We start from the raw sequence: 18888 nt of genomic DNA on the forward strand, positions 1-18888 counted from the left end.
ATCAGTTGTCAGAGTTATCCACATAGATAATATTTCCCCACTCTCCAGCCCCACCCCCAAAAAAGCCCTGACTACTCAAAGAGGATACCAGCTAATGCTGTCACATAAGCATCTACCTGAGTCAAATAAAAACAAGTTACTGCACATAGCAGAAAATGTAAAGGCTGAACTCTAGAACATATGCCATCTAATATTTTGGATGCTCAACAAAATAGTACCTCATTTTTAACATAAAGATTCAAAAAAGAATCACATGACCAAATGCCAAACAGAAATGCTAGCTTTTATTGACAGAAACGTACCATTTTCTATCAACAGGAAACTTACAATACATCTACTAGAAATGTTTAGTTTTCAAAGAAAAGTTTATGGAACAACCATAGAACATTTCAACAACACAACAACATAAACAGAACAACTATGATCAATTCAGAAAAGCTTCTTGTTCAGATACATGAAGCAAGATAAACACTTCAAGCACAGAAACCATTACACAGACTTACTCAAAGCTATTGAATGTACATTCAATAACTAGAAACTGCCTTATTAACTGCCCGTGGTTCAGAAGCATCACAATTTATTTTTCCCCACAATGTACACATCATCTCATCCTTTTGTTGATAGCTTCCCAACAGAGAGTCCCAACTCTGTCTTTCAGCCAGTGAAAGTGGCAAATGGGAGAAGAAAAGAGGAAGCAGAGTTTAGGGACAGCGAATGAGGCTAGTCAGATGGTTCATGGTATAAAAGGCTACAATGGGCCCATGGAACTGAGACATTCAAGTACTGACTGGATTAATGAACAGGCTTATTAACTCAGGAAGGGAGGACTGTGCTGGTCATAGTGCTTACAATGGGAATATGCTGGAAGAACACAGTAAGAACCCAGTACGTGTCCCATCCAACCATCCACCATCTTGCAGCCCACCCCAGGGCCCCCCACGCTCCAGCAGGAAGAGAGGGAGGCAGGAATGTTAAAACTGGCCGGGTCCTTGGAGCTCCAGCTTTTCCCTGATACCAACACCCCTAACCAGAATACGGATAGCAAAGGCAAAATCTGAGCCTAGATCCCAACCTCCAGAAGGGATGGGGTAAGGGGTAGCTCCCCTTCCCACACTCCATAACACTTGGGGTAGTCAACTTCCAAAGATGGCTACAGCAAGCCAAAGACCTTCCTAAAGAAAGGAAGCAGGGATGACATACTCTCCCCACTTCCTGGACCCTGATTCTAAAGCCAAATTACAAGGACCATTTTATTTTGCATAAAACTTTAAAATACGTTTGTATTAGGCAGACTGTTGCTTTTGTTTATAGCGGTACTTAATTTTGTTATATCAAAAGGAATGTATAAACCAGTTGTAACTGTAGTTATCCATGTATAAACTCCTTGTTGTTCACACGGTAGGCATTTTGCATCGAGGCTTATTTTCATTATCTTAAGCTAACAGTAGCTAAGCATGCCCTTGGCTTGAACCATCCCCCAACTTGTTCTAATAACATAACCCACAAAAGGTCAAGGTCTTCCCCAGACATAAGGAAGCTTAAATTCCTAGGGGCTTAAATTCTCTCAGCCTCTGAGGATCCCCTCTTTTAACTCAACCAGTTCACCAATTCTACCCTGCTTCCACCCAACTCTCACCCCCAACCTCCCAAAAAACCCTTAAGTAAAACATCTGTATATACATGAGAGGGGATGCTCAATTTAAATAACGGATATCCTTGAGTCATCTTTCTAGCTCCTCCCTCTTCTTCAATCACCCCACCTCCCTACTCACCCAAAAACTGGCCTTGAAACTCCAAACGGTTATTCCCAGGTCAAGCAAAATGCAGCCTTTTCCAGTTCCTACTCCCTGGTGAGCATGCCCACATCTATCAAAGTGCTGAGCTCTAAAGCCTTCCTTCTATCAGGATCCACCCTCCAAATTTTTTTTAAGGCAAAAAGTTGATAATTCTGTTACCTTGGTAAGCCACGCTTCCAGCCCTAATGCTTCTTCCTAGTACAAAGGCGGGCAGAGCAGGGTCTCCTCAATCAATGTTTACTGAATTGAATCACTAAGCTGCTGTTTTAACTAACTGCTCACCAGATCAAACTCTACATTTCCCTTTCCCAGAGCAGGAAGGTCACTTGCACCTTAAAAATGTCCTCCCATCCAAAAGCAACTATCATCAGTTACCTCTTCCATTCTTTCCAATGTCTAGTGAAACTTACAACATAACAACCAAGTAAAAAGCACCCTCATTTTTTTTCATAGATTAAGAAATTAAGTTTTAGGAAGGTAAAATTAATTGCCCACAGCCTTCTAATCATAAAAGACTGAGTTCTACAATGTAGGAGGTACTGTGAGAAATTAGTGTATTACTTGCAAAATCTGTTTTAATTCTTACAACAATCATAGCAGAAAAACTGTACTGTGACCCCTTTTTACAGTGGGTAAACAGACTTAGGTTAAAAAAAAAAATTCCCTGCTCCAAATCACAAGGAAGTGCTACCGCGAGATTCACGACCAGTCAGGCGAAATTCAGAGTTCAAGTTGTTCAAGGAAAATTTAAACAAACAAAGATAATACTGTGTCTCCCACACAAAATAAAATGAACACCTGTCTATGATTTTACTTAACGCATTAATTTATTGCAGAACAAATAAGATGTTCCCTCTGGTTGAAAAGCGAGTCCCCAGACACAAACACCCAGGCAATAGGGAATGGTGAAATGAATTTGCCTAATAAATCCAAACTGGCTTCTTCCACAAAAGAGAAGAAATCAATTGTACCACCAACCAACAAAATTCATTTGCACGTCTAAGGACAAGAATAATTTCCATTGCTGTCTGTTATTCACAACTTTCAAAGTTGTAAAATAGATCAAAAAACAATAAAAGCTACAGACCCCATACCTTAAGACCTCCAGGAAAAGTGCTCTAGACATCACCTAGTTTCCACTGAAGACACCCAGTAATCCTTTTGGTAGATTTCAAAGTCTTTCACAAATTTTCCTTACATAGCTCTTAACCACCATGCACAATGCCTTTTTCGTCTTTTAGAAAAGAATCCACACCTTCAAGATCTGTGACAACATCTAGAAAAACTGAGTTAGTCCCTTCCATAAAACTAATCTTTCACTAAGATAAATTTTTCTCTATCACATTCTAAGCCAGAAATTTAGACTTACTATGAATTTATATATAAATGCAGAAAAAAATTAATTCATTGGATTGTCAAGCTTCTTAACAGATCTAAAACTAATGAGAGTTTGGTTTTACTGAACAATGACCCACAGAACTACTCTCTGGAGAAATAAAGACATAGTTAAACTGTCACTTTCAAGTAACTGACCCAGAATTAACTTCATAAGTGTCTTACTGGCCAATTTATGCATTTTAATTTCCACCCTATGTTTTCTTCCATACTTCATAAAAAGTAATCCCAGTCCAATTTCCGCCTCCAGTAAAATCAAGTAGATGTACTTTTCCCCATTGCTCCAGCTAAGTGCAACTAATAACCCTGGACATTATATATAAAACAAACTAAAGAAGACTCTGGAGGTGGAGAGAAGAAGGCATACCAGCTAGGGACCTTGGAACCCATGGAAAGACACAGTGTGAGTTCCCTGAGTTTTCCTTTTGCCTCATACACCACCTAGACATGAGCTGAAGAAGCCAGTAATCCAGAAATGCCAACGGAGGCAGACAAAAAAGTCCCCACTCTATCAGAGGACCAAGAAAAGAACAGCATAGCAAAACAGAAAACTGTTACACAATAACCACTGTGCTCCAGCCAAAAATCATAGGAAAAAACTACGGCCCCTCCCCACCCACAACAGCAAAGGCAGGGAGCCTAAACTTTCACTCTCTCCAGGATGTGATGCTGTGCCTCAACATGACCGCCCCCTTACCCCATCCCCCCTGCAGGGGCGATATCTAAGGCCAGCCTTTCTTCCCTGCCAGGCGGTCGTAAGAGCCTCTTCCCCTGCCACACGTTGTCTATGGAGACCACCTGGAGAACGTAATGAGGCACAACAGTAATGAGGCACTCCTTCACATCCCCACAGGGCAGGTATGAGACAAAGCCTGCTAGAAAGTCAGGACTTCCACCACCCTCCCAGTGGTGTCAGCAGAGGCCATGTGGGAAACAGGAGCAGGCAGGGTTGTATCAGTGGAGGCCTTGAGAGGAGCTGTTTGAAACCCCTCTGCCCAGCAGCAATGAGGAATCCCACTTTATGACAATGGACCAATTCCTCGTAAGCACACAACTCACCCAAAATGAGATAATTTGAATAGCCCTGTAACTATTAAGGAAATTAAACTCGTAATTAAAAACCTCCCAATAAGAAATCTCCTGGCCCACACTGTTTCATTAGGGAATTGTACCAAATGTTTTAAGAAGAATTAACACAGTCTCTTCCAGAAAACAGAAGAGTAGGGAGTACTTCCCAATTCACTTTATGAAGCTAGTATTACCCAGTAAAAGACAGTACAAAAAAAAAAGGAAAACTACAGACCAATATATAAATATAGACACAAAACTCCTTAACAGAGAGTTAAGGAGTTCACAGAGAGAATTCAGCAATATACAAAAAGTTGAATTTAATCCAGGGATACAAGGTTAGTTCAATATTCAAGAATTAATCGATGTAATCCACAATATTAACAAACTAAAAATACACATAAATTGACATGATCATACCAATCTATACAAAAAAAACTAATAAAATTCAATACCTGTTCATGAGAAAAATTCTCAGAAAAAAGTAGGAATAAAGGGAAACTTCTTCAGTTAGATAATGCGCATCTACAAAAAACCTATAGCAAATACTATCACACTTAATAATAAAAGACAGAATGCATATTGTATTACCCCTATTATCAGGAAGAAGGCAAGGATGTCCACTCTCACTACTCTTACTCAACACAGTAATAGAAGTCTACATGATGCAAGAAGGAAAGAAAATGAAATGAAAACCACAGAAAAGAAATAAAACTGTCCCTATTTGCAGATGTCATGATGGTTTACATAGAAAACCCCAAGAAATGTACCCAAAAAGCCTCCCAGAACTAACTGAGTTCAGCAAGGTTGCAGATACAAGATAAACATTAAAAAAAAAAAAAAAAAAAAAGCAATTGCGTTTCAAGTGAAAAGACAACCTACAGAATAGGAGAAAATTTCTGCAAATCATATATATGACAAGGAGCTTGTATCTAGAATATATAAGAACGTCTACAACTCAATAATAAAAAGGCAAATAACCCAATTAAAAAATGCACAAGGGATCTGAATAGATATTTTTTCAAAGAAAATATACAAATACCCAATAAGCACATGAAAAGATGCTTGACATCATTTGCTATCAGGGAAATGCAAATCAAAACCACAATGCGATATCACCTCACACCCACAAGGATGTTATAACTTCTCTAGGGTGGCCATAATCAAAAAGATAGATATTAACAAGCGCTGATGAGGATGTAGAGAAATGAGAACCTTCATACATTGCCAATGGTATTGTACAACCTGGAAAAAGGTCTGGTAGTTCCTCAAAAGGTTAAACATATAGTTACCATGTGACCCAGAAATTCAACTCCTAGGTATATACCAAAGAAAACATATGTCTACACAAGAACTTGTACATTGTTCATAGCAGCACTATTCATAGTAGCCAAGGAGTGGAAACAACCAAATGCCCATCAGCTGATGAACAGATAAATAAAATGTGGCCTATCCATACAATGAAATATTATTCAGCCATAAAAAGGAATTAACTACTATTACATGCTATGACACAGATGAACCTTGAAAACATTATGTCAAGTGAAAGAAGTCAGTCACAATAGACCACATATTGGATAATTCCATTTATATGAAATGTCCAGAATAGGCAAATCTATAGAAACATAAAGTAGAATTACTAGTTGCCTTACTAGGAAGGGAGGTGGGGGGAGAAAAGAATGAAGTGTCACTGCTAAGGAATAAAGGGTTTCTTTTTACCTGATGAAAATGTTCTAAAATTAATTGGGGTGATGACTGGACAACTCAATGAATATATTAAAAATCACTATCAGATGCACAACTTACTTCTTTGTAGAAACTGACAAGCTGATTCTAAAATTCACATGGACTTGGAAGGGACCCAGAACAGACAACACAATCTTGAAAAAGAAGAACAAAGTAGGAGAACTCATAACTCCCGTTTTCAAAACTTACCACAAAGCAACGGTAATTAAGACAGTGTGGAACTAGCACAAGAATAGACCTATAGCTCAATGGAACAGAATTGAGAGTTTAGAAATAAACCCATGTGTCTATACAACTACCATATGACCCAGCAATTGCACTCGTGGGAAATGAAAACTTATGTTCACACCAAAACCTGTACATGAATGTTCATAGCAGCTTTATTCATAAAAGCCAAAAACTAGAAATAACTCAAGATGTCCTCCAATGGGTACATTCATACCAAAGAATACTAAGGACAGTAAGGAATACTAAGTAAGAAAAAAGAACAAACTATTGATATATGCAACAACTTGGATAAATCTCCAGGGAATTATGCTAAGTAAAAAAAGACAATCCCCAAAGGTTACATACTCTATAATTCCATTTATGTAACATTCTCGCAGTGACAGAATTATAGAAATGGAGAAGATATTAGTGGTTGTCAGAGGTCAGGGAAGAGGGGTGTGGCTATCAATAGACCACATAAGGAATCCTTATGGTGAAATTGTTCTGTGTCTTGGCTGTATCAATGTCAATATTCTGGTTGTAACATTATACTATAGTTTTGCAAGATGTGACCATTGGAGGTACATGGGATCTCTTTGTATTATTTCTTACAACTGCATGTGACTACACCTATCTCAAAATAAAAAGTCTAACTTTAAAAAAAAAAGGAATCCCTAAACACTATTGTATAACAAATCCACATAAACACAGAATATTACTTTTTTCCAAAAGTAGATAGGTAGGTGGGAAACACATATCAAGCAAGAAAGAAAGAGAAAGAGATTGACTCTAACTTTGCGACTTTAAATAATTAAATTACCTGCAAAACATAGATTAACAAATACCATGGCTGAATAATGACCCTCTCAAAAGATACCCATGTCCTAATTCCTGGAACCTATAAGTATTACCTTACATGGCAAAAAAAAAAAAGGACTTTGTAGATATGATCAAATTAAGTACTTTGAGATGAGGGTGGTTATCCTGGAGTATCAGGGTGGGCCCTAAATATAATCGCTTATATTCTTTTTTATGTGTGTGTCTGTGTGTGTGAGGAAGATCAGCCCTGAGCTAACATCCGTGCTAATCCTCATCTTTTTGCTGAGGAAGACCGGCTCTGAGCTAACATCTATTGCCAATCCTCCTCCTTTTTTTCCCCCAAAGTCCCAGTAGATAGTTGTATGTCATAGTTGCACATCCTTCTAGTTGCTGTATGTGGGACACAGCCTCAGCATGGCCGGACAAGCGGTGCGTCAGTGCGCGCCTGGGATACAAACCCGGGCCGCCAGTAGTGGAGCGCATGCACTTAAACACTAAGCCACGGGCCGGTCCCTAATCACATATATTCTTTTAAGAGGGAGACAGAGGGAGACATGACCACAGACAGAAAGAAAAGGAGAAGGCAATGTGACCACAGAGGCAGGGACTGGAGTGCTGTGGCCACAAACCAAGTGAATGTAAGCAATTACCAGGAGCTAGAAGAGCCAAGGAGTAGATTCTCCCCTATAGCCTCTGGAGGTGGCATGACCCACTGACACTTTGATCTCAGCCCAGTGATTCTGATTTCAGAATCCTGGCCTCTAGAACTGTGAAAAAATAAATTTCTATTGTATTAAGCCACCAAGTTGGTGGTGATTTGTTACAGCAGCCACAAGAAACTAATACAAATGCATACCCATCTCCTAGAAATGTTGCAAAGAGCTAACCAATATGTATGGAAAAGGTCCTTGAGAAGTCTGAAGTACAATTGCAAAAGAGAAAACCAAATATAACTTTAAAATTCTTAATCCAAAATAAGAATATAACATCCCTAATTTTTGAGAAATTTTTAAAGAAATCTAGATAACAAGAGAAATAAATATAGCTTTGGGAACAATTATGTCCAATGCAGACTCAGTTCACTGAAGATTAGCCCACTCAGTAGACAAGAATTGTTTATAACAGTAGCTCCAGCAAAGATTCAATCTTAATTAACTCAAACTTCTAGTGTATTTCTCCTCTGAAGGAAAGAAAAGCTAAATTGTGCTGGTTTCATTACTATCATAAATAAACTCAGCAAAATAAGGTAACTCTAGCACTCCCTGGACTACTCTAGACTATTTCAATCCTGCTTCTACACTTCTCTCCCATTCTTACAGAGAACAAAGCAAACAAAATTCTTCCTTTAATTTAATCGACTGGCCCTAACGAACAGCTGTGCTAAAAATACAACTGAAATTTAAAACTGTAGTTATTCACATTAACAAGTATGTTATTCCAGTAATTCACACACTCTCCAGTTTGAATACTACATCATAAAATATCATTATGTATATGTTTATAACACAAACAACAAAAACCCACAATATATTTTTACTGAATTTGAGAATGATATAATGGGTCATGCAAGAGTATTAAACGAGTGCCAAAACAATCATGGTAACACATGAAAGGGGAAAAGGGCAAAAAGTCTCTCTCATTTAAAACTCCTACCTTACAGAGAGAATCACCCTGAGCAGCTACAGTAAATTACGTTGAGCATGGATATTCAGAAACTTTGGAAATAACTTGTAATACAAGGCATACTCTTATTCAAATAATCAATCTCTTATACTTAAACCCACATAAGTACAGTATATCTTAACTTTAAACTGGACTGAAACAGGCATTACAGCACAGACTCTGGAACTAGATTGCCTAAATTCAAATCCATGTTACTTAATCCTTATCGGTTTCAGTTTCCTCATGGGTAAAATGAAGATTAATAGTATCTACCTCACAGGGGAAGTTGTGAGGATTAAAGGATTCAAAAACTTGAAGCACTCAGAACTGAACCCGGTATGTAGTAAGCACTCAATAAATGTTAGCTGCTATTATTATTATTAGCTATTTTTTTTTATTTTTTATTTTTTTTATTTTTCCCCCAAAGCCCCAGTAGATAGTTGTATGTCATAGTTGCACATCCTTCTAGTTGCTGTGTGTGGGACGCGGCCTCAGCATGGCCAGAGAAGCGGTGCGTTGGTGTGCGCCCGGGGTCCGAACCCGGGCCACCAGCAGCGGAGTGCGTGCACTTAACCGCTAAGCCACGGGGCCGGCCCCATATTATTAGCTATTTAAATAGAGGGTCATCATTACTACCTATGGACCTCACAGTACTTTCACAGTTGTCATGCTTACCTTTCATCACAGAAAACCTGGAGGTGACAAGAAGTGACAAAATCTGAATGATCTCTCAGGGCATTGATTTGTTTATCTCCCCCTTTAGACAGGAAGCTCAAGGACAGGAACCATGTCTTACTCAACTCTGTTCCCATCACCAAGTTCATGATGAGGATCTCAAAATGTTCAAGTTAAGTAAACAAACATTTTGGTGTTCAAGCCACTCCTAGTTACCATAAGTTTCCTCCCTAACCCCACACAGGCAAATTTTTATTAAATCTACACAATATAAAGAAACAATAATTCTAAGAAAGTACTTGTATTACAACAACAGGAGAGCAGAAATAATAAGAGCCACAGACAAAGCTGCCTTCCCCCACGATACCTAAACATTCCTGTGGGGAAGAATCGCTGTCAGGTTTAAAAACAATCCTTCCACTCCACACTCCCAGGCACACAGAGCCATAAGAATGGCTGCCGCGACTCATTTCTCTTTCCTCATCATGCTCTTGTTCCTATCTTTTATCCATCATTTGCTTTGTGACACTACTAGATACCAGCTCACCAACACGCTATCTCCCTGCTCCCCAAGTTCTCCCAAGGGGATTAAGCATACACTTACAAACATAAAATGGAGGTGATCTCTTCTTATTTGAGATGGAAAACTAAGGGTAGCATAAATCTTCCCTTTATCGTCCCTAGAACAGTAATCTACCTCCTGTGAAGAAGTGAACAGTTTAAGTTTCCAGAAACTTCAATTGTGAAAGACTGCTGATAAAGAGGTTAACCGCCTCCAGTCAGCTTTCACTGATGGCTGCCCCTCAGATGGCCCTTCCACCTGCCTCCTAGGTTATCACAGAAGGATCCCCACAGCCCTACTGCCAGACAGAGAGGACCAGGTAGACGTATGATGAAGACTTTCTGTCAAATCAAACTGAAGCTCACAGAGGCCTTTCTTCAGCTCTACCCACAGCTACGGGGAACTCACCAAAGCCTCTTAGCTCCAGTACTACACTCAAAACCTGGCAGCCAAAGAAATCACAGCTATCCTCATTATCCAAGAGCAATCAGCATAGTAGGAAAAAAGGCCGCACACTGACTTCTTTTAAACAGGGGCCATATTTCATAAATGGTGAAAAAGAGATTTGATTAGAATTTTCCCAAAAAATGAAACAAAATATAAACCAATTTATTTTCATAAAGTATCCTATATTTACCAAAATTTAGGTTACACTGCAACTATGCACTAATTCTTAGGACAAGGAATTAAGCAATTGGTAGATGGTTTGGGACATAATTTTGTGACCAAACCATAAAACAGCATTTGACAGGCTTGATTTCACGTGTGCCTTTTACAAGACAAACGTGAAATCAAGACAAATTTTTTATACATAAAAGTCATTCTTGCAACAACAACAATAAAAATTCTAGATTTCATCATTTTTCCCCCTGGAGCCTCTTACACTGCTTTTATATTCTTGTAAAGCACCTCTCTCATCATCACCCCTGCTGGTTTTCCTTATCAAAAGTTAACTGGTCTAATATCGCCAAATTTTTTAAATTAAAGTATAATAGTAAAATGCACAAATCTTAGACGTGCAACTTGAATTCTTACATATACATACACCCATGTAACCACCACTCATCGCAAGATATAGAACATTTCCAACATCCCAGAAGGTTCCCTCATGCCCCTTCCACTCATTACCACCACCCAGGAACCGCCATTCTGACTGCTATAACCAGGAAATCACTGTACCTATTTTTGAACTTCATTTAAATGGAATCATATAGTATGCAACCTTTTGTCTGGCTCATTATGAGATCCATCCAAGTTGATGAGCATATCAATAGTTCACTCTTTTATTGATTTTGCAATGTTTCATTTTTAAAATATACCACAATTTATTCATCCATTCTACTGCTGATGTACATTTGGGTTTTATTTAATTTTTGGTTATTATGAATAAAGGTGCTATGAACATTCTTTCATATATATATATATATATATTTTTTTTTTGGTAGACGTATACATTCATTTCTCTTGGATATGTACCTAGGAATGGAATTGTAGGACCATGGGTAGGATTAGACCCACCCATGCCACAGCTTTCCAAAATGACTGTACCATTTTATATTCCCAACAACAACATACAAGAGACCCAGTTGCTCTACATCCTTGCCAATACTGGCACTGACAATCTTTTTAATTTTAGCCATTCTGGAAAGTGTGTAGTATCTCATTATTGTTTTAATTTGCATTTCCCCATTGACTACTAATATTGAGCACCTTTTGATATGCATACTGACTATTCAGAGATCCTCTACTAAAAAGTACCTGTTCAAGACTTCTGTACCTTTTTTAATTAACCTGTCTTTTCCTTATTAATTTTATACACACACATATTCTGGTTATGAGTCCTTGGCCAGATATATGAATTGCAAATTTCTTCTTCAAGTCTGTATCATGCCCTTCATTCTCTTAATGTTATCTTTAGACGGAGAGAAGTTCTCAATATTAATGAAGTCTGAAGTGAAATTTATCAATCATTTTTACAGTCATTACTTTCAGAGTCCTTTTTAAGAAATCTCTGCCTACTCTACTCACTAGTTCTTTGATTTGTGCTTATGGTTTAAGCAGTTCTCAACTTGGCTCTGAACTCATGAAATCCTGCATCTTTGAAAGATTTTTTACAGTCGATTTGGAACACATTCATGTTATGTTCCTGGGTGCTAGAATGTTTGAGGGGAGATCAGTTTTACAACTAGAGAATTCATTTGTGATTACTTCCATATTATAATGACTTCTGTACAAATATATTAAAAACTTAATGTTAAAAAAAAAAGAAAGGGCCAGCCATTCCGTGGCGTAGCGGGTAAGTTCGCACACTATGCTTTGGCGGCCCAGGGTTCATGGGTTCAGAGCCCAGGCTTGGACCAACACACTGCTTATCAAGCCATGCTGTGGCAACATCCCATATAACATAGAGGAAAAGGAGCACGGATGTTAGCCCAGGGCGAATCTCCCTCAGCAAAAAGAGGAGGATTGGCAACAGATGTTAGCTCAGGGCTAAACTGCCTCAAAAAAAAAGAAAAGAAAAAACCCTAATACCCATTATTCTAGCATTTTGCCCCAAACATACCTTAGATGATTCTTCCCACTCCCTTCATGTGGCTTTCCTCCAATGGAGCCCCCTTTACACTAGACCCTCTAGACTTTTGATGACATAATTAAGTTTTCTGTAGTCTCAGAAATCAGAGGCCTAGAGGAAGTTATAAGCCTGGTTTTGTTACATCTTATTTGACCCAACAAACTCAGAGGGTTTACAATTCTCCCAAAACCAAGTAACAAAGAATTCCCTGCTCTATTCTTTTTCCTAAATTAGTTAACAATATCTCCAATCTCCAACCATATTGTTACCAAAAAACCAAAACAAAACAAAAAAAACACCTTACTCTACTAGTTCAGCAGGTGTTCCCCACCTCCATCCCATTATTCTTCACACCCAGTCTACCCTCCATTCTGCCTTCAAAATGTATGTGGTGAACTCTGAACTCTGCTCTGCCACAGCCAATGCTCTGGTTCACTCCCTCAGCATCTCTCATCTCGAGTACAACAACCGTCCTTAACTCGTCTCCTCCTTACATTCTGTCTTTCACCTTGTCACCAAAGTCACCTCTCCAGAACATAAAGTTAATCATGTTACTCATCTGATTAAGATCCTTCCATAGGTCCCACAGGATAAAGTCACTCACTTAGCTGAGAATTCACAGTCGGGCACCAAGCTCTCCCGGCTTCTCTCTCAGCAACTCCTGCAATCCTCTGCTCTGACCCCTGGACACCCACACACTCTCACTTGGTCCTGACTTTGCACTGCTTCCTCCTTCAGCTAGCGGTCCTTTCCTCCCTAATCCTGCAGTCAGCTCCCTTTCTATCTGGGCCAGGGCCACCCCAGCAGGAGTAACTGTTCCCTTGCACGTGTTCCCACAGCTATCTGTACCCACCACAACTATATTTGAGTCCTTATCACACTGCATTAATTAACCATTTATTTGTTTGTCTCGTTCACTAGTCTACAAACTTCTGGACCTGGAGCTTCTCCCTGGACCCCTCAAGAATAAGCTCAGGAATTAATCTTTACAACCCAAGGACTTTGCATGGCAATTCCATAAAGGCTCAAGAAAAGAATGAGGGTCTCAGCCACTTTTATTCATATCATTTTTCTCTATAAATAGAGACTAGAAAAATTAGTACAAATATGTCAAAGCAATGAATCTCACACAAGTTTTCTTTTAAAAGTCACCCAACAAATTTAAAGATTTTTTTTTTTTTTGTGAGGAACATCAGCCCTGAGCTAACATCCATGCCAATCTTCCTCTTTGCTGAGGAAGACCGGCCCTGAGCTAACATCTATTGCCAATCCTCCTTTTTTTTTTTTCCTTTGTCTCCCCAAAGCCCCAGTAGATAGTTGTATGTCATAGTTGCACATCCTGCTAGTTGCTGTATGTGGAACGCGGCCTCAGCATGGCCGGAGAAGCGGTGCGTCAGTGCGCGCCTGGGATCCGAACCCGGGTTGCCAGTAGCGGAGCACTGGAACTTAACCGCTAAGCCACGGGGTCGGCCCAAATTTAAAGACTTTAATAAAAACTAAAATCTTCCTTAATCCTTGATTTGTGCTTCCTGTTAGAAATTCATCACAACTCTGTTTTAAAATACTTTTTTAAATAATGGGCAGCAAAGGTAGGATAAATATACCACCTAACAAAAGTAACTATAGTCATCACCATATAAATCACTATCGGATGCCAATACAATGAATTACGGTTATTATTTATACAATACAACTAAAACCCACAAACAAAATTACTTTGTTGGAAAACCTGTTCACATATATCCCCTTAACACATAACACATCAGTATGATACAGGACGATGGTATGCACGGTGGTTAAGAACGTAGCTGGAATCACAATGCTAGTTGTGTGATTTGGGGTAAATAACTTAAACTGCAATGTGCCTCAGTTTCCTCATCTGTAAAGCAAAGATGATAAAGTACTCACTTCACAATGATGCTGCGTGACTGAATTAGCACATACAAGGAAGGCCCTTGCAACAGTGCCTGGTAGTGTAAATGCACAGTAATAAATGTCAACTGTTATCACTGTTTTTAACTTTTTTAAGCCCTTTTACATATATAGTTTTTTTTTTTTTTCTCACAACAGTACAATGAGATTGTTTGGATAGGAAATGCTATGCCCATTTCAGAGATAAGGTACTGGCAGAGAGGTTATATGATTTCCCTATGATATTTTAAGTGGCAGAGCAGGAACTAGAAACCACACCTAACCCCTGCCCCAGGCCAAACTGACCAGACCTCCAGGGATGAGGTTTGGAAGAAAGATTCTTTGGGGTTTTCCCCATTGTTTCCTCTTGGTTGTCAGCAACAGCCAGCCTAAACACTGGGTGGGAACAGATGAACTACCCCATTTGCTCAAATTAAAAGGTAGGTGAAGCCCTACTTTCGTAGTGCCTGACACAGCGGGCACTCCAAAGACAACAGCGACTGACGACCGAAACACAAGTGCTACGGTGCTTTCCCAATAACACAACGAGGCACTCCACAAAACCAAACCTGCCACCAAAAATAAAAGCTACCTAATATTGCACTTATCTGTCACATCAAGGTACGTGGCAAAAGAAACATTAAAAAAAAGGAAAATTTTTCCAAAAACGAATAATTTTTTTACTCTCAAAAATATAATAGTTTTGCAAAAAGAACTTTCATTAAGACAGGTTTTTGAAACCTAACCCAACTGGTTATATTTCATGACATCAATCTTTGCCCAAATAAGTGACTCACATGAAGAGACAATATTTCATCTCTGTAAGACTTTCACCAGTACTAATCTTCATTACCTTCTTGTGCTTAAACTGAACCCCAATCTCAGTGTTATCTACAGCCACGTGCATATGGAATACAGTGAAGGAACTTCGAAAGCAAATGCAATGGTCTCAGGGAATCCACCTGAACCAGGAAGTACAAGGAAGCAAAACGCCTCCACAACAACAACTAAGTGCCCTGTCTTTTTATTTCTTCTCTTCAAATGGGCAAGCAAAAGCTAAGGCACACTTTAATGATCAAACTTGACACCAGCCCCTGGCTAGGGCCTACCTTTCCTTTCGTGGCACTGCCACTCTGGCGCCTACAAGCAGGCGTCTGATGCCTGGAAGATGCACAGAAAAGGCAGCTCCAGCCCCGCAGTGGACAGCTTACGGCTAAGCCTCGCACTTGGGACGCTTTGCACATCGGACTGAACAGCGGCAGAGCTCAGACTGTGTCGGGGCGGTGCAGCTCCCAGACCCGCCCAGGTCCGGAGCGGGAAGGTCTTGATGCTCATCTGCAAACACCGACGGGACACCTCGCCCTCTCCCGGCCCGCGCGGCCCCGACGCCTCCGCCAGCCTCCAGGATTCGCTTCCCCGGGTCCTCCTCTCACCCGAGCCGGCGACGCTGCCACCTGCGTCGGGACCCCAATTCCGGGTCAAGTGACCGTCACCTGGGCCGCAGCCCGGGAAGGCCCGCGGCTCAGGTGGAAGAGCCCGTGCGGCCGCTCCCCCTCCGCCAACTCGGGGATACCCCCGCCGCCGCCGCCGCCATTTTCCCCGCGCCGTAACCCCCACCTGACAGTTCCAGCCTCCCACCTGTGACCAGCAGGGGACCACACGCGACGCCGTGGGGGGCGCGTGGGCGAGCTGGAGAATCCGTGGGGATCACAACCTCCGGGCAGAACCCGCCCCTAATTCATCCCGAAGCGGGGAGGTGTCCGGCCCGTCGCCCTAGTAATGCGTCCCGGCAGGCTTCATCCTGATTGGCTGCGAGCGTCGTGACGCGGCGGCGTCCCCGGCTGCGTGGGAAGCCCGGGTCCCCGGCGGCCAGCCCTGCTCCTCTGCGGGGGGGCGCCCGGGGCGCGGGTCGTCCAGGGCTCTGTTAAAGGGGCGGCGCTCATCTCCTCGTCTGGTCTCTGTCAGAGGAGGCACCGAGAGATCGAGAGGGTGTAGGGGCGAGAAGCAATATAACTAGGGGATCACGCAGGCTTTGTCCCAGGGAACCTAATAGTCCGTCCAACCCCTAGAATTTCAGAGTGGAAAACAAATCTGGGGAGTTTAATTTACAAGCCTAAATTACTAGCCCGAAGTCACGGGGCAAATCAGTAGTAGAACCAGTTCCAGAACTCAGGTTCCTAATGCGCAGCGCCAAGCTCTCCCTGGCAGGCGCAGTATTTCCCCAGTCCTCAGGAAACTTTCCCTGTCTGAGCAGCCACAGCACTTTCATCATACCCCTCTTAGAAGGTATTCATCGCTTTCTACGTGGTGTGTCTGTCCTCTAACCTACTAGACTCTAAGCTCCGTAATGGTGGGTTCAGCATCTTTTCGTTTCCTACACTATGCATTCCTCCTGCTGGCCTTCAACAAAGGTTCACCGAATAAAAATCTAAAAAATAATGAACAGTGCGATGAAATTGTATATCACACACACAGCCACTCATGGGTCATTAACGTATGTTTGTGTATTTTATTCGTTGCATGGTGCGGGGGGGAGGGGAGGTGGTGAATTTTTTTTTTAAGTACAAGTTTCCTGTCCTCACAAAATTTATAGCGTAATAATAATGAACATCTATGGCTACATAGCTTTAATATAGCTAAATTATACCCCAAATTCTCTGAATCAAAAGTTCCTGTGCTCCTCCTAAATAGTTTCATACCCTCTCCGATTCTGTTCAGAAATATTGAAATATTGATGTGCTAAAATTGTATTCAAAAATGAAGATAAACAGCAGAGGGAAACAGCAACACAAAATCGAAGTCTGCCAATTATCTCTGTGATCTTCGCCTTCATTTTTATCTTTAAAATAAGATTGCTAGAATAAAGATCTCTAAATTCTTTTTTTCCCCCCACTCCTACAAGTTTTTGAGTTTCTTGATGTCAAAGACCAGGGGAAAACTTGAAGCCACTGGAGATAAGTTTTGAAAGCAGGGATTATGTAATAGTTTATCTTTGCATCTCTGTAACTCCTAGAACAGACCACACCAAGGGAGGAAGAGAATCTACAGTTCTGAATACAGCAGATGTTGAATAAAAGTTAGCTGACTTGAATGAATCATCCTGGTTTCTTCTCTATTTCACCTTCTAGCCTTGGGCCTTTCTTGGGGGTGGAGTGGTGGGACCTGAAGGAAGGATCAAAACTGTGGAGTCCTGAGGCTATTAGCTCTTTTTTACCCCAAATACTTCCAACACCCATATGAGTGAGTTTTCCACACCAAGCAGTTCTCCAATTCTCCGTGAACACCAACTGGGTGTCCTACAATGTAATTCAGTTCTGACACTAACTACTTGGAGTTAATGCAGACCCCACAGGTGAAGGGCTCAGTCCCACGAGACTCCCCTCAATTCAGCTCCAATCGCAAGTTGGAGCCTCCGGTACTTCTGACCAGCCAGCTATAAATTGGAGGTTCCCACAACCACCTGCTTGGGTTTTAATTTGCTAGATAGCTCAGAACTCAGGAAAACTTACGTTTACTGGTGTGTTATAAAGGATACAACTCTGGAGCATCCAAGTGGAAGAGATGCACAGGGCAAGGTATGGGGGAGGGGGGAACCATAGAGCTTCCATGCCCCCTCCAAGCATGCTACCCTCCCAAGCACCTCGGTGTATTCACCAACCCAGAAGGCCTCAGAACCCCGTTGTTTAAGGATTTTTTATGGAGATTTCATTATGCTGTTGTGGACATGATTGATTAACTCATTGGCCATTGGTGATTAGCTCAACCTCCAGCCTTTGTCCCTTCCCTGGAGGTCAGAGACTGGAGTTGAAAGTTCCAACCCTCTAATCACATGGTTGCTTCCTCTGACAACCAGCCCACATCTTCCAAAATTCAACTCATTAGCATAAACTCAGGTTTTAGGGGCTTGTTACGAATAAGAAAAGACCCTCCTATTCCCCTATCACACAACAAAATACAGGGATTTTAGAAGCTCTGTACTAGGTACAGGGATAAAGACTAAATATGTATTTCTTATTATATCACAATATCACAGAGTGCAAAGGAAAAAGACTGCAAGACGAACCCAAGGAGTATGTTAAAACACCCTGGCGGGTCCCACTGAGGGTATGACAAAATGTGGGCCCAGACCATCTTGATGCGATTTAGATAAATTTATGCTAAGGTCATCCAGGAGATTGGGGGTTGCCCTCTAAAAAGTAGACTCCCACAGTGCACAACATTCTGAACATTTCCTGTAGTGTTTATCTGCCGGAACTTCCCACACTGACCACTCTTGTACTGTGTGCTCAACCTGCTGTTTAAAATACATGAATTTAGGGCCGGCCCCGTGGCTTAGCGGTTAAGTGTGTGCGCTCTGCTACTGGCAGCCCGGGTTCGCGTCCTGGGCGCGCACCGACGCGCCGCTTCTCTGGCCATGCTGAAGCCACATCCCACATACAGCAACTAGAAGGATGTGCAACTATGACATGCAACTA

The 18888-nt window shown here is 41.1% G+C and overlaps 1 protein-coding gene across 4 annotated transcripts in view; it reads right to left on the minus strand.

The window, feature by feature from the left end:
- LCLAT1 (lysocardiolipin acyltransferase 1) overlaps positions 1-16191 on the minus strand; it is a 188114-nt gene extending 171923 nt beyond the window's left edge. Inside the window, exons 1-2 of one of the 4 annotated variants that reach the window (XM_087436961.1) lie at positions 16052-16171; positions 15523-15867 (exon numbers count right to left, since the gene is read on the minus strand). The gene's annotated coding sequence lies outside the window, so the exon portion shown is untranslated. Of the gene's footprint in view, positions 1-15522; positions 15868-16030 lie in introns of all 4 variants that reach the window. The other 3 variants (XM_004418173.3, XM_014781343.2, XM_004418176.3) reach the window with 3 other exon arrangements.
- Positions 16192-18888: the final 2697 nt, after the last annotated feature.

The sequence above is a fragment of the Ceratotherium simum genome, chromosome 11, assembly GCF_057802395.1.
Source record: "Ceratotherium simum simum isolate JZ-2026a chromosome 11, ASM5780239v1, whole genome shotgun sequence".
Lineage (NCBI taxonomy): Eukaryota > Metazoa > Chordata > Mammalia > Perissodactyla > Rhinocerotidae > Ceratotherium > Ceratotherium simum.